Source organism: Anser brachyrhynchus (genome assembly GCF_964034855.1).
Source record: "Anser brachyrhynchus genome assembly, chromosome: 1".
NCBI lineage: Eukaryota > Metazoa > Chordata > Aves > Anseriformes > Anatidae > Anser > Anser brachyrhynchus.
The window spans coordinates 79,010,520-79,027,094 of NC_137694.1; the positions used below are offsets into that span (position 1 = coordinate 79,010,520).

Genomic DNA, 16,575 nt, shown 5'->3' on the forward strand with positions numbered 1-16,575 from the left:
CTCCATGAAAGACAGCTTAGGGCTTACCCTAATAATCACCCCTCTAATAGCACTAGCCCTATTTTCACCGAACCTCCCGGTTCTTGGAATCCTAGTTGGGAGTGGTTGGCCACATGAGATGTACAGGATTTTTACCTGTGATTTAGTCTTGACAAGGCTATGTAATTGGTTTACTAACGTCTCATAAGAAAGAAGCATGAGCGGTTAATGCAGTTGGCTTGAAACCCATCCCCAGTGGTGCCAGTGCACTCTCTGGACTCACTGCACTGCATCCCCAGTGGTGCCAGTGCGCTCTCTGGAGTCACAGCACTGCATCCCCAGTGGTGCCAGTGCAGTCTCTGGACTCACTGCACTGCATCCCCAGTGGTGCCAGTGCACTCTGTGGACTCACTGTAGTGCATCCCCAGTGGTGCCAGTGCTCTCTCTGGACTCACTGTACTGCATCCACAGTGGTGCCAGTGCACACGCTGGACTCACTGCACTGCATCCCCAGTGGTGTCAGTGCACTCTCTGGACTCACTGCACTGCATCCCCAGTGGTGCCAGTGCACTCTCTGGACTCACTGCACTGCATCCCCAGTGGAGCCCGTGCACTCTCTGGACTCACTGAAGTGCATCCCCAGTGGTGCCAGTGCACTCTCTGGACTCACTGCAGTGCATCCCCGTAGGTGCCAGTGCACTCTCTGGACTCACTGCAGTGCATCCCCAGTGGTGCCAGTGCACTCTCTGGACTCACTGAAGTGCATCCCCAGTGGTGCCAGTGCACTCTCTGGACTCACTGCACTGCATCCCCAGTGGTGCCAGTACACTCACAGGACAGACTGCACTGCATCCCCAGTGGATCCAGTGCGCTCTCTGGACTCACTGCACTGCATCCCCAGTGGTGCCAGTGCACTCACTGGACTGACTGCACTGCATCCCCAGTGGTGCCAGTGCGCTCTCCGGAGTCACAGCACTGCATCCCCAGTGGTGCCAGTGCACTCACTGGACACACTGTACTGCATTACAGGTGGTGCCAGTGCACTCTCTGCACTCACTGCACAGCATCCCCAGTGGTGCCAGTGCATTCACTGGACTCACTGGACTGCATCCACAGTGTTGCCAGTGTAGTCTCTGGACTCACTGCACTGCATCCCCAGTGGTGCCAGTGCACTCTCTGGACTCACTGCAGTGCATCCCCAGTGGTGCCAGTGCAGTCTCTGGACTCACTGCAGTGCATCGCCAGTGGTGCCAGTGCACTCTCTCGAGTCACTGAAGTGCATCCCCAGTGGTGTCAGTGCACTCACTGGACTGACTGCACTGCATCCCCAGTGGTGCCAGTGCGCTCTCCGGAGTCACAGCACTGCATCCCCAGTGGTGCCAGTGCACTCACTGGACTCACTGTACTGCATCACAGGTGGTGCCAGTGCACTCTCTGGACTCACTACAGTGAATCCCCGGTGGTGCCAGTGCACTCTCTGCACTCACTGCACAGCATCCCCAGTGGTGCCAGTGCACTCACTGGACTCACTGGACTGCATCCCCAGTGGTGCCAGTGCACTCTCTGGACTCACTGAACTGCATCCCCAGTGGTGCCAGTGCACTCTCTGGACTCACTGCACTGCATCCCCAGTGGTGTCAGTGCACTCTCTGGACTCACTGAAGTGCATCCCCAGTGGTGCCAGTGCACTCTCTGGACTCACTGCAGTGCATCCCCAGTGGTGCCAGTGCACTCTCTGGACTCACTGCACTGCATCCCCAGTGGTGATGGTACAATCTCTGGACTCACTGTAGTGCATCCCCAGTGGTGCCAGTGCACTCTCTGGACTCACTGCAGTGCATCCCCGGTGGTGCCAGTGCACTCTCTGGACTCACTGCACTGCATTCCCAGTGGTGCCAGTGAAGTCTCTGGACTCACTGCACTGCATCCCCAGTGGTGCCAGTGCAATCTCCGGACTCACTGCAGTTCATCCCCAGTGGTGCCAGTGCACTCTCTGGACTCACTGCAGTGCATCCCCAGTGGTGCCAGTGCACTCTCTGGACTCACTGCACTGCATCCCCAGTGGTGCCAGTGCACTCTCTGGACTCACTGCAGTGCATCCCCAGTGGTGCCAGTGCACTCTCTGGACTCACTGCACTGCATCCCCAGTGGTGCCAGTGCACTCTCTGCACTCACTGCAGTGCATCCCCAGTGGTGCCAGTGCACTCTCTGGACTCACTGCAGTGCATCCCCAGTGGTGCCAGTGCAATCTCTGGACTCACTGCAGTTCATCCTCAGTGGTGCCAGTGCACTCTCTGGTCTCACTGCAGTGCATCCCCAGGGCAAAAGCGGGGATGTGAACATAAGACGAGAAGACCCTGTGGAACTTAAAAATCAACGACCACCGCGAATCCTCAATCAACCCCACTGGGGCCACTACCATCGCAGAGCCTGGTCGATATTTTTCGGTTGGGGCGACCTTGGAGGAGAACAAATCCTCCAAAAACAAGACCATACCTCTTTACCTAGAGCTACCCCTCAAAGTGCTAACAGTGACCAGACCCAATATAATTGATTAATGGACCAAGCTACCCCAGGGATAACAGCGCAATCCCCCTCAAGAGCCCATATCGACAGGGGGGTTTACGACCTCGATGTTGGATCAGGACATCCTAATGGTGCAGCCGCTATTAAGGGTTCGTTTGTTCAACGATTAACAGTCCTACGTGATCTGAGTTCAGACCGGAGCAATCCAGGTCGGTTTCTATCTATGACACACTCTCCCCAGTACGAAAGGACCGGGAAAGTGGGGCCAATACCACAAGCACGCCCCCCCCCTCTAAGCAGTGAAACCAACTAAACCGTGAAGAGGGCCTTCCCCCACCACTTTCAATCCTAGAAAAGGACCAGCTAGAGTGGCAGAGCCCGGCAAGTGCAGAAGGCTTAAGCCCTTTCCCCAGAGGTTCAAATCCTCTCCCTAGCTTCACCCATGATTCAAATAACAACACTAAGCTGCCTCGTTATATCCCTCCTATACATCATCCCAATCCTGATTGCCGTAGCCTTCCTAACCCTAGTAGAACGGAAAATCCTAAGCTACATACAATCCCGCAAAGGCCCTAACGTTGTCGGGCCTTTTGGCCTACTTCAACCATTTGCGGACGGACTGAAACTATTTACCAAAGAGCCCATCCGACCCTCTACCTCTTCCCCACTTCTATTCATTCTGATACCAATACTAGCCCTTGTCCTAGCCCTCACCACTTGAGCACCACTACCACTCCCATTTCCCCTAGCAGATCTAAACCTCGGAGTTCTCTTCCTAATAGCCATGTCAAGCCTAGCCGTCTACTCAGTCCTATGATCAGGCTGAGCCTCGAACTCAAAATACGCACTAATCGGAGCCCTACGGGCAGTAGCACAGACCATTTCATACGAAGTGACACTGGCCATAATCCTGCTATCAATAATCATACTAAGCGGAAGCTACACACTCAGCTCCTTTGCCATCGCACAGGAGCCTCTATACTTCATTTTCTCCTCATGACCCCTAGCAATAATATGATACGTATCCACCCTAGCAGAGACAAACCGAGCTCCTTTTGACCTCACAGAGGGTGAATCTGAGCTAGTCTCAGGGTTTAACGTTGAATACGCCGCAGGACCCTTCGCCTTATTCTTCCTAGCTGAATATGCGAACATTATGCTAATAAATACACTTACAGCCATCATATTCCTAAACCCAAGCGCCCTAGGGCCACCCACAGAACTATTCCCCGTCATCCTAGCCACAAAAGTCCTCCTACTATCTTCTGGTTTCTTATGGGTCCGAGCTTCATACCCACGATTCCGATATGACCAACTAATGCACCTACTATGAAAAAACTTCCTACCCCTCACACTAGCTCTGTGCCTCTGACACATCAGCATACCTATCTGCTATGCAGGCCTACCTCCTTACATAAGGAAATGTGCCTGAACTACAAAGGGTCACTATGATAAAGTGAACATAGAGGTATAACAGCCCTCTCATTTCCTGTTGACCTTAGAAAAGTAGGAATTGAACCCACACAAGAGAAATCAAAATTCTCCATACTTCCCTTATATTATTTTCTAGTAGAGTCAGCTAATCAAGCTATCGGGCCCATACCCCGAAAATGATGGTTTAACCCCCTCCTCTACTAATGAACCCTTACGCGACCCCAATCATAACCTTCAGCCTCATCTTGGGCACCACAATCACAATTTCCAGCAACCACTGAGTTCTGGCCTGGACAGGACTGGAGATCAACGCACTAGCCATCATTCCCCTAATTGCCAAATCCCACCACCCACGAGCAGTAGAAGCCGCAACGAAATACTTCCTAACCCAAGCAGCTGCTTCCGCCCTGGTCCTATTCTCTAGCATAACCAATGCCTGAGTCACCGGCCAATGAGACATCACACAAATAAACCACCCAACCTCCTGTCTACTACTGACAGCAGCAATCGCTATTAAACTGGGCCTAGTGCCATTTCACTTCTGATTCCCAGAAGTACTACAAGGATCGCCACTAATAACAGCCCTGCTACTCTCGACCCTCATAAAATTCCCCCCACTAACCCTGCTCCTACTAACATCCAAATCCCTCGACCCAGCTCTACTCACCGCCATGGCCCTAGCCTCAACAGCACTAGGAGGCTGAATAGGACTGAACCAAACACAAACACGCAAAATCCTAGCCTTCTCGTCCATCTCCCACTTAGGCTGAATCGCCATCATCCTAGTTTACAGCCCCAAATTGGCCTTACTTACCTTCTACCTATACACAATCATAACATCAGCCGTATTCCTAGCCCTTAACAAAATCAAAGCCCTTAACCTATCCATGATCACAACCTCATGAACAAAAACCCCAGTGCTAAACGCCACCCTAATACTAGTACTTTTATCCCTAGCAGGCCTCCCCCCATTAACAGGCTTTATACCAAAGTGACTTATCATCCAAGAACTAACTAAACAGGAAATAACACCAGCAGCCATGGCAATTGCCATGCTATCACTGCTCAGCCTCTTCTTCTACCTACGCCTCGCATACCACTCAACAATTACCCTTCCCCCCAACTCCTCTAACCACATAAAACAATGATACACTAGCAAAGCCCCAAGCACACCTACTGCGGTCCTTGCCTCACTATCAATCCTCTTACTTCCCCTGTCCCCAATAATACATGCCATTGTCTAGAAACTTAGGATAACACCCCAAACCGAAGGCCTTCAAAGCCTTAAATAAGAGTTAAACCCTCTTAGTTTCTGCACATTAAGACTTACAGAATATTAACCTGTATCTTCTGAATGCAAGTCAGACGCTTTAATTAAGCTAAAGCCTCCCTAGACAGATGGGCTTCGATCCCACAAAACTCTAGTTAACAGCTAAATGCCTAAACCAATTGGCTTCTGCCTACAAAGACCCTGACGCACCCTAGTGCGCATCGATGAGCTTGCAACTCAACATGAATTTCACTACAGAGCCGATAAGAAGAGGAATTAAACCTCTGTAAAAAGGACTACAGCCTAACGCTTCAACACTCAGCCATCTTACCCGTCACCTTCATCAGCCGATGACTATTTTCCACTAACCATAAGGATATTGGCACCCTGTACCTCATCTTCGGGGCATGAGCAGGAATAGTCGGCACCGCACTCAGCCTATTAATCCGCGCAGAACTAGGACAACCAGGAACTCTCCTAGGCGACGACCAAATTTACAATGTAATCGTTACCGCTCACGCCTTTGTAATAAGCTTCTTTATAGTCATACCCATCATGATCGGAGGATTCGGCAACTGATTAGTCCCCCTCATAATCGGTGCCCCCGACATAGCATTCCCGCGAATAAACAACATAAGCTTTTGACTCCTCCCCCCATCATTCCTCCTCCTACTAGCCTCATCCACTGTAGAAGCTGGCGCCGGCACAGGCTGAACTGTCTACCCTCCCCTAGCAGGTAACCTTGCCCACGCCGGAGCTTCAGTAGACCTGGCTATCTTCTCACTCCACTTAGCCGGTATCTCCTCCATCCTTGGGGCCATCAACTTTATCACCACAGCCATCAACATAAAACCCCCCGCACTCTCACAATACCAAACCCCACTATTTGTCTGATCCGTACTAATTACCGCCATCCTACTCCTTCTATCACTCCCCGTACTCGCCGCCGGTATTACAATATTACTAACTGATCGAAACCTAAACACCACATTCTTCGACCCCGCTGGAGGAGGAGACCCAATCCTGTACCAACACCTATTCTGATTCTTCGGACACCCAGAAGTCTATATTCTGATCCTACCGGGGTTCGGAATCATCTCACACGTAGTCACGTACTACTCAGGCAAAAAGGAGCCCTTCGGCTACATGGGAATAGTCTGAGCCATACTATCCATCGGCTTCCTAGGATTCATCGTCTGAGCTCACCACATGTTTACAGTAGGAATAGACGTTGATACCCAAGCCTACTTTACATCAGCCACTATAATCATTGCCATCCCTACCGGAATCAAAGTATTTAGCTGACTAGCCACCCTGCACGGAGGAACAATCAAATGAGACCCCCCCAATACTATGAGCTCTAGGATTTATCTTCCTATTTACCATCGGAGGATTAACAGGAATCGTTCTTGCAAACTCTTCCCTAGACATCGCCCTGCACGACACGTACTACGTAGTTGCCCACTTCCACTACGTCCTATCCATAGGCGCCGTCTTTGCCATTCTAGCAGGATTTACTCACTGATTCCCACTACTCACTGGGTTTACCCTACACCAAACATGAGCAAAAGCCCACTTCGGGGTAATATTTACAGGAGTAAACCTAACGTTCTTCCCCCAGCACTTCCTAGGCCTAGCAGGAATACCCCGACGATACTCGGACTATCCCGACGCCTACACACTATGAAACACCATTTCCTCCATCGGCTCCCTAATCTCAATAGTAGCCGTAATCATACTAATATTCATCATCTGAGAAGCCTTTTCGGCCAAACGAAAAGTCCTACAACCAGAACTAACTACCACAAACGTTGAATGAATCCACGGCTGCCCTCCCCCATACCATACTTTCGAGGAACCGGCCTTCGTCCAAGTACAAGAAAGGAAGGAATCGAACCCTCACATGCTGGTTTCAAGCCAACTGCATTCACCGCTCATGCTTCTTTCTTATGAGACGTTAGTAAACCAATTACATAGCCTTGTCAAGACTAAATCACAGGTAAAAATCCTGTACATCTCATGTGGCCAACCACTCCCAACTAGGATTCCAAGACGCCTCATCACCCATCATAGAAGAACTCGTTGAATTCCACGACCACGCCCTAATCGTTGCCCTAGCTATCTGCAGCCTAGTTCTCTACCTTTTAGCCCACATACTAACAGAAAAACTCTCGTCCAATGCTGTAGACGCCCAAGAAGTAGAGCTGATCTGGACAATCCTACCTGCTATCGTCCTGGTACTCCTCGCCCTCCCATCCCTACAAATCCTCTACATAATGGACAAAATCGATGAACCAGACCTCACCCTAAAAGCCATCGGCCACCAATGATACTGAAGCTACGAATACACAGACTTCAAAGACCTATCATTCGACTCCTACATAGTGCCCACCCCAGACTTACCCAACGGCCACTTCCGACTGCTAGAAGTTGACCACCGCGTAGTTATCCCAATAGAATCCCCCATCCGCGTAATCATTACTGCAGGAGACGTACTCCACTCCTGAGCAGTCCCAACGCTCGGAGTTAAAACAGACGCAATCCCAGGCCGACTAAACCAAACTTCATTCATTACCACCCGGCCTGGGATTTTTTACGGACAATGCTCAGAAATTTGCGGGGCTAATCACAGCTACATACCCATTGTAGTAGAATCAACCCCACTCCCACATTTCGAGGCCTGATCGTCCCTTCTATCATCATCCTAATCATTAAGAAGCTATGCAACAGCACTAGCCTTTTAAGCTAGCCAAAGAGGGACTTCCCCCTCCTTAATGATATGCCACAGCTTAACCCCGCACCATGATTTTCAATCATAATTATAACCTGATTAACCCTAGCACTCCTCATCCAACCAAAACTACTAGCCTTCACCACAACCAACCCCCCATCAAATAAGACCTCCCTCACTACCAAACCCACACCATGATCCTGACCATGAACCTAAGCTTCTTTGACCAATTTTCCAGCCCCAATCTATTCGGCATCCCCTTAATCCTACTATCCCTACTCTTCCCAGCCCTACTATTCCCGTCCCCAAACAACCGATGAATCAACAACCGCCTTTCTACTATCCAAACATGACTCCTTCACCTAATCACAAAACAACTAATAGTCCCACTCGACAAAAATGGCCACAAATGAGCCATAATATTTACATCCCTAATAATCATACTTCTTACAATCAACCTTCTAGGCCTCCTTCCATATACATTCACCCCAACCACCCAACTATCTATGAACATAGCCCTAGCCTTCCCACTATGGCTCGCCACACTACTAACAGGCCTACGAAACCAACCATCAGCCTCTTTAGCCCACCTATTACCCGAAGGTACCCCTACACCCCTAATCCCCGCACTAATCCTGATCGAAACAACCAGCCTACTAATCCGCCCCCTAGCCCTCGGAGTCCGCCTTACAGCCAACCTTACAGCAGGACACTTACTCATCCAACTCATCTCTACAGCCTCCATTGCATTAATACCCACCCTTCCTGCAGTATCCATCCTAACAATAATCATCCTACTACTCCTAACCATCCTAGAAGTAGCAGTAGCCATAATCCAGGCCTACGTCTTCGTGCTCCTTCTAAGCCTATACTTACAAGAAAACATCTAATGGCACACCAAGCACACTCATACCACATAGTTGACCCAAGCCCTTGACCAATCTTCGGGGCAGCCGCCGCCCTACTCACAACCTCAGGATTAATCATGTGATTCCACTACAACTCATCCATACTACTAACCCTAGGCCTCATCTCAATACTCCTAGTAATACTCCAATGATGACGAGACATTGTACGAGAAAGCACCTTCCAAGGCCATCACACTCCCACAGTCCAAAAAGGCCTACGATACGACATAATCCTTTTCATCACATCCGAAGCATTCTTCTTCTTAGGGTTCTTCTGAGCGTTCTTCCACTCGAGCCTGGCCCCAACCCCAGAACTAGGAGGCCAATGACCCCCAACAGGAATTAAACCACTCAACCCGATAGAAGTCCCCCTACTAAACACAGCCATCCTACTAGCCTCAGGCGTTACCGTAACGTGAGCCCATCACAGCATCACAGAAGGAAACCGAAAACACGCCATCCACGCCCTAACCCTAACGATCCTCCTGGGATTCTACTTCACAGCCCTACAAGCAATAGAATACCACGAAGCCCCATTCTCAATCGCCGATAGCGTCTACGGATCTACCTTCTTCGTTGCCACTGGATTCCACGGACTCCACGTAATCATCGGATCCTCCTTCCTGACCGTCTGCCTCTTCCGACTGATCAAGTTCCACTTTACATCAGACCACCACTTCGGATTCGAGGCAGCAGCCTGATACTGACACTTCGTAGACATCATCTGACTATTCCTCTACATAACCATCTACTGATGAGGATCTTGCTCTTCTAGTATATTAATTACAATTGACTTCCAATCTCTAGAATCTGGTATAAACCCAGAGGAGAGCAATGAACGCACTCATGTTCATATTCGCCCTATCATCAATCCTAAGCGCCGCCCTAACCGCATTAAACTTCTGACTCGCCCAAATAAACCCCGACTCAGAGAAACTCTCACCGTACGAATGTGGATTCGACCCACTTGGATCTGCTCGATTACCATTCTCAGTCCGATTCTTCCTCAGTAGCCATCCTGTTCGTCCTATTCGACCTAGAAATCGCCCTCCTACTCCCCCTGCCATGAGCCGTCCAACTCCAATCCCCCCTAATGACCCTCACCTGAACTGTAGTGATCCTCCTTCTCCTAACACTCGGACTGGCCTACGAGTGAATTCAAGGGGGCCTAGAATGAGCAGAATAACAGAAAGTTAGTCTAACCAAAAAGATAGCTGGTTTCGACCCAGCAGATTACAGCCAACCCTGTAACTTTCTTATGTCGCCCCTACATTTAAGCTTCTACTCAGCCTTCATTTTCAGCGGACTAGGACTAGCCTTCCACCGAACCCACCTAGTATCCGCCCTACTATGCCTTGAAAGCATAATATTATCGATATTCGTAGGCCTATCAATATGATCCATCGAAAACCAAGTCTCCTCATTCACCATGGTACCAATTCTCATGCTAACCTTCTCAGCGTGTGAGGCGGGCACAGGCCTGGCCATCCTAGTAGCCTCCACCCGCACACATGGCTCCAACCATCTACACAACCTAAACCTCCTGCAATGCTAAAAATCATCCTACCCACAATCATACTTCTTCCAACAGCCCTGCTGTCTCCACCAAAATTTCTATGGACTAACACCACCTTATACAGTCTTCTAATCGCTGCCCTAAGCCTACAGTGATTAATCCCAACCTACTACCCCTACAAATTTTTATCCAACTGAACAGGAATTGACCAAATCTCATCCCCCCTCCTAGTACTATCCTGCTGACTACTCCCACTCATAATCATAGCAAGCCAAAACCACCTGCAACAAGAACCCCTACAACGCAAACGAATCTTTATCTCAACCTTAGTCGCAGTCCAGCCATTCATCCTACTAGCCTTTTCCACCACAGAACTAGCACTATTTTACATCTCATTTGAAGCAACCCTCATTCCCACCCTAATCTTAATCACCCGATGGGGGAACCAACCAGAACGCCTAAGCGCTGGCATCTACCTGCTATTCTACACGCCAGTAAGCTCTCTACCCCTGCTAATCACAATCATACACCTATACGTGAAAATTGGCACCCTGCACCTGCCAACCCTACAACTAACCCACCCAACCCTATCCACCTCATGGACAGGAATACTATCAGGTCTAGCACTGCTCATAGCATTCATAGTAAAAGCCCCACTATACGGCCTACACCTCTGACTGCCAAAAGCCCACGTAGAAGCACCCATCGCAGGCTCAATACTCCTCGCCGCCCTACTACTAAAGCTAGGAGGATACGGAATTATACGAGTCACTCTATTTATGGGCCCACTGTCCAACCTCCTGCACTACCCCTTCCTAACCCTGGCCCTATGAGGCGCCCTAATGACTAGCTCAATCTGCCTACGACAGACAGACCTAAAATCACTAATCGCTTATTCATCCGTTAGCCACATAGGCCTAGTTATCGCCGCAGGAATAATCCAAACCCACTGATCATTCTCAGGGGCAATGATCCTAATAATTTCCCATGGACTAACTTCCTCCATACTATTCTGCCTAGCCAACACAAACTATGAACGTACGCACAGCCGAATTCTACTACTCACACGAGGCCTACAACCTCTCCTACCACTCATAGCTACCTGATGATTGCTGGCCAATCTAACAAACATAGCCTTACCCCCAACAACAAACCTCATAGCAGAGCTAACCATTATAATCACCTTATTCAACTGATCTGCCTTCACGATCATCCTAACAGGAATCGCAACCCTACTAACCGCCTCCTACACCTTATTCATACTACTAATGACCCAACGAGGCTCAATCCCCTCCCACATCACATCTATGCAAAACTCAACCACGCGAGAACACCTGCTCATAACACTCCACATTATCCCAATATTCCTCCTAATCCTCAAACCCGAACTGATCTCCGGAATCCCCTCATGCAAGTATAGTTTAAACCAAACATTAGACTGTGATTCTAAGAATAGAAGTTCAAACCTTCTTACCTGCCGAGGGGAGGGTTTAACCAACAAGAGCTGCTAACTCTTACATCTGAGCCTAAAACCTCAACCCCCTTACTTTTAAAGGATAACAGCAATCCACTGGTCTTAGGAACCACCCATCTTGGTGCAAATCCAAGTAAAAGTAGTGAACCCCACACTACTAATCAACTCCCTCACACTACTCACGCTGACAATCCTCCTAACCCCAATCATCCTGCCATTTCTATTTAAAAACTTTAAAAACACCCCACAAGCCACCACCCGCGCTGTTAAAACCGCATTCCTAATTAGCCTAGCCCCTACAACCGCATTCATCTACTCGGGAGTAGAATCTGTCACCTGCCACTGGGAGTGAAAATTCATTATAAACTTTAAAATCCCCCTGAGCCTAAAAATAGACCAATACTCAATAACATTTCTTCCAATCGCCCTATTTGTAACATGATCAATCCTACAATTCGCCATATGATACATGGCCTCAGAGCCATACGTAACAAAATTTTTCACCTACCTACTGACATTCCTAGTCGCCATACTCCTCCTAACAACCGCAAACAACATATTCCTCCTATTCGTAGGCTGGGAAGGAGTAGGAATCATGTCCTTCCTTCTCATCGGCTGATGACAAGGCCGAGCAGATGCCAACACCGCCGCCCTACGAGCCGTAATCTACAACCGAATCGGAGACATCGGACTGATCCTGAGCATAGCATGACTAGCTTCAACATTCAACACCTGAGAGATCCAACAAGCCGTACACCCCCACCAAACCCCAATCCTCCCCCTCATAGGATTAATCCTCGCAGCCGCAGGAAAATCCACCCAATTTGGACTCCACCCATGACTGCCCGCAGCAATAGAAGGCCCCACCCCAGTATCAGCCCTACTGCACTCCAGTACCATAGTAGTAGCCGGAATCTTCCTGCTCATCCGCATGCACCCCCTGCTAGCCACCAACCAGACAGCCCTAACTGCCTGCCTATGCCTAGGTGCTCTATCAACCCTATTCGCTGCCACATGCACCCTAACCCAAAATGACATCAAAAAAATCATTGCTTTCTCATCATCCAGCCAACTAGGACTAATAATAGTCACTATCGGACTAAACCTCCCACAACTAGCCTTCCTACACATCTCAACCCATGCCTTCTTTAAAGCCATACTATTCCTATGCTCAGGGTCTATCATCCACAACCTAAACGGAGAACAAGATATCCGAAAGATAGGAGGCCTACAGAAAATACTCCCAGTCACTACTTCCTGCCTAACCATCGGAAACCTGGCGCTGATAGGAACCCCATTCCTAGCCGGATTCTACTCAAAAGACCTCATCATCGAAAGCTTAAACACATCATACCTAAATACTTGAGCCCTACTCCTAACCCTTATAGCCACAGCATTCACCGCAACCTACAGCATCCGCATAACCATCCTAGTCCAAGCTGGACAAACCCGAATCCCCCCAATAGTATCAATAAACGAAAACAACCCACTAATCACCGCCCCCCTAACCCGACTCGCCCTAGGCAGCATTACAGCAGGAATAATCATTACCTCTTTCATCACACCAACCAAAACCCCCCCAATAACCATACCCCTTATCACCAAAACTGCTGCCATCCTCATAACAATCCTAGGAATCATCCTAGCCCTAGAACTATCGAACATAACACACACCCTCACTCACCCCAAACCAACCCCCCTCATAAACTTCTCCTCTGCATTAGGGTACTTCAACCCCCTAGTACACCGATTCTTCTCCAAAAACCTACTAGAAAAGGGACAAAACATTGCCCTACACTTGATCGACCTCTCCTGACTCAAAAAAATAGGGCCAGAGGGCCTTGCTGAACTACAAGTAGCCGCAAGCAAAGCCGCAACCTCAATACACACAGGGCTAATTAAGGCCTACCTAGGATCCTTCGCCCTCTCCATCCTGGTAATAATCCTAATAACACACAGACTCACTAATGGCCCCTAACATCCGCAAATCCCATCCCCTACTAAAAATAATCAACAACTCCCTAATCGACCTACCCGCCCCCTCCAACATCTCTGCCTGATGAAACTTCGGCTCCCTTCTAGCCATCTGCTTAGCCACACAAATCCTAACAGGCCTGCTACTAGCCATACACTACACCGCAGACACTTCACTCGCCTTCTCCTCAGTAGCTCACACATGCCGAGACGTCCAGTACGGATGGCTCATCCGCAACCTCCACGCCAACGGTGCTTCGCTCTTCTTTATCTGCATCTACTTACACATCGGACGAGGCCTCTACTACGGCTCCTACCTATACAAAGAAACCTGAAACACAGGAGTAATCCTCCTACTCACCCTAATAGCAACTGCCTTCGTAGGGTATGTCCTACCATGAGGACAAATGTCATTCTGAGGGGCCACCGTAATCACCAACCTATTCTCAGCCATCCCGTACATTGGGCAAACTCTAGTAGAATGAGCCTGAGGAGGATTCTCAGTAGACAATCCAACCTTAACCCGATTCTTCGCCATCCACTTCCTACTGCCCTTCCTAATTGCAGGAATCACCCTAGTCCACCTAACCTTCCTACACGAATCAGGCTCAAATAACCCACTAGGAATCGTATCAGACTGCGACAAAATCCCATTCCACTCACACTTCTCCATGAAAGACAGCTTAGGGCTTACCCTAATAATCACCCCTCTAATAGCACTAGCCCTATTTTCACCGAACCTCCCGGTTCTTGGAATCCTAGTTGGGAGTGGTTGGCCACATGAGATGTACAGGATTTTTACCTGTGATTTAGTCTTGACAAGGCTATGTAATTGGTTTACTAACGTCTCATAAGAAAGAAGCATGAGCGGTTAATGCAGTTGGCTTGAAACCCATCCCCAGTGGTGCCAGTGCACTCTCTGGGCTCACTGAAGTGCATCCCCAGTGGTGCCAGTACACTCACTGGACTCACTGCACTGCATCCCCAGTGGTGCCAGTGCACTCTCTGGACTCACTGCACTGCATCCCCAGTGGTGCCAGTGCACTCCCTGGACTCACTGTAGTGCATCCCCAGTGGTGCCAGTGCACTCTCTGGACTCACTGCAGTGCATCCCCAGTGGTGCCAGTGCACTCTCTGCACTCACTTCACTGCATCCCCAGTGGTGCCAGTGCACTCTCTGGACTCACTGCACTGCATCAACAGTGGTGCCAGTGAAGTCTTTGGACTCACTGCACTGCATCCCCAGTGGTGCCAGTGCACTCTCTGGACTCACTGAAGTGCATCCCCAGTGGTGCCAGTGCACTCTCTGGACTAACTGCACTGCATCCCGAGTGGTGCCAGTGCACTCTCTGGACTAACTGTACTGCATCCCCACTGGTGCCAGTGCACTATGTGGACTCACTGTACTGCATCCCCAGTGGTGACAGTGCACTCTCTGGACTAACTGCAGTGCATCCCCAGTGCTGCCAGTGCGCTCTCTGGACTCACTGCAGTGCATCCCCAGTGGTGCCAGTGCACTCACTGGACTCACTGGACTGCATCCCCAGTGGTGCCAGTGCACTCTCTGGACTCACTGCAGTGCATCCACAGTGGTGCCAGTGCACTCACTGGACTCACTGCAGTGCATTTCCTCTGGTGCCAGTGCACTGTCTGGACTCACTGCACTGCATACCCAGTGGTGCCAGTGCACTCTCTGGACTCACTGCACTGCATCCCCAGTGGTGCCAGTGCACTCTCTGGAGTCACTGCAGTGCATCCCCAGTGGTGTCAGTGCACTCTCTGGACTCACTGAAGTGCATCCCCAGTTGTGGCAGTGCACTCTCTGGACTCAATGCACTGCATCCCCAGTGGTGCCAGTGCACTCTCTGGACTCAGTGCACTGCATCCCCAGTGGTGCCAGTGCAATCTCTGGACTCACTGTAGTGCATCCCCAGTGGTGCCAGTGCACTCTCTGGACTCACTGCACTGCATCCCCAGTGGTTCCAGTGCACTCTCTGGACTCACTGTACTGCATCTCCAGTGGTGCTAGTGCACTCTCTGGACTCACTGCACTGCATCCCCAGTGGTGCCAGTGTGCTCTCTGGAGTCACAGCACTGCATCCCCAGTGGTGCCAGTGCACTCATTGGACTCACTGCACTGCATCACAGGTGGTGCCAGTGCACTCTCTGGACTCACTGCAGTGAATCCCCGGTGGTGCCAGTGTACTCTCTGCAGTCACTGCACTGCATCCCCAGTGGTGCCAGTGCACTCACTGGACTCACTGGACTGCATCCCCAGTGGTGCCAGTGAACTCTCTGGACTCACTGCACTGCATCCCCAGTGGTGCCAGTGTACTCTCTGGACTCACTGCAGTGCATCCCCAGTGGTGCCAGAGCACTCTCTGGACTCACTGCACTGCATCCCCAGTGGTGCCAGTGCACTCTCTGGACTCACTGCACTGCATCCCCAGTGGTGTCAGTGCACTCTCTGGACTCACTGAAGTGCATCCCCAGTTGTGCCAGTGCACTCTCTGGACTCAATGCACTGCATCCCCAGTGGTGCCAGTGCACTCTCTGGACTCAGTGCACTGCATCCCCAGTGGTGCCAGTGCAATCTCTGGACTCACTGTAGTGCATCCCCAGTGGAGCCAGTGCACTCTCTGGACTCACTGAAGTGCATCCCCAGTTGTGCCAGTGCACTCTCTGGACTCACTGCACTGCATCCCCAGTTTTGCCAGTGAAGTCTTTGGACTCACTGCACTGCATCCCCAGTGGTGCCAGTGC

General features: G+C 50.1%; 2 long non-coding RNA genes across 2 annotated transcripts in view; both read right to left on the bottom strand.

Moving 5' to 3' along the window:
* LOC308187502 overlaps nt 1-53 on the bottom strand; it is a 290,980-nt gene extending 290,927 nt beyond the window's left edge. The window contains exon 1 of the long non-coding RNA XR_013944731.1: nt 28-53. This is a non-coding gene — a long non-coding RNA (uncharacterized lncRNA). The remainder of the gene's footprint in view (nt 1-27) is intronic.
* Nucleotides 54-4,725: 4,672 nt separating this feature from the next.
* LOC308187509 overlaps nt 4,726-16,575 on the bottom strand; it is a 275,390-nt gene continuing 263,540 nt past the window's right edge. The window contains exon 2 of the long non-coding RNA XR_013944748.1: nt 4,726-9,952. This is a non-coding gene — a long non-coding RNA (uncharacterized lncRNA). The remainder of the gene's footprint in view (nt 9,953-16,575) is intronic.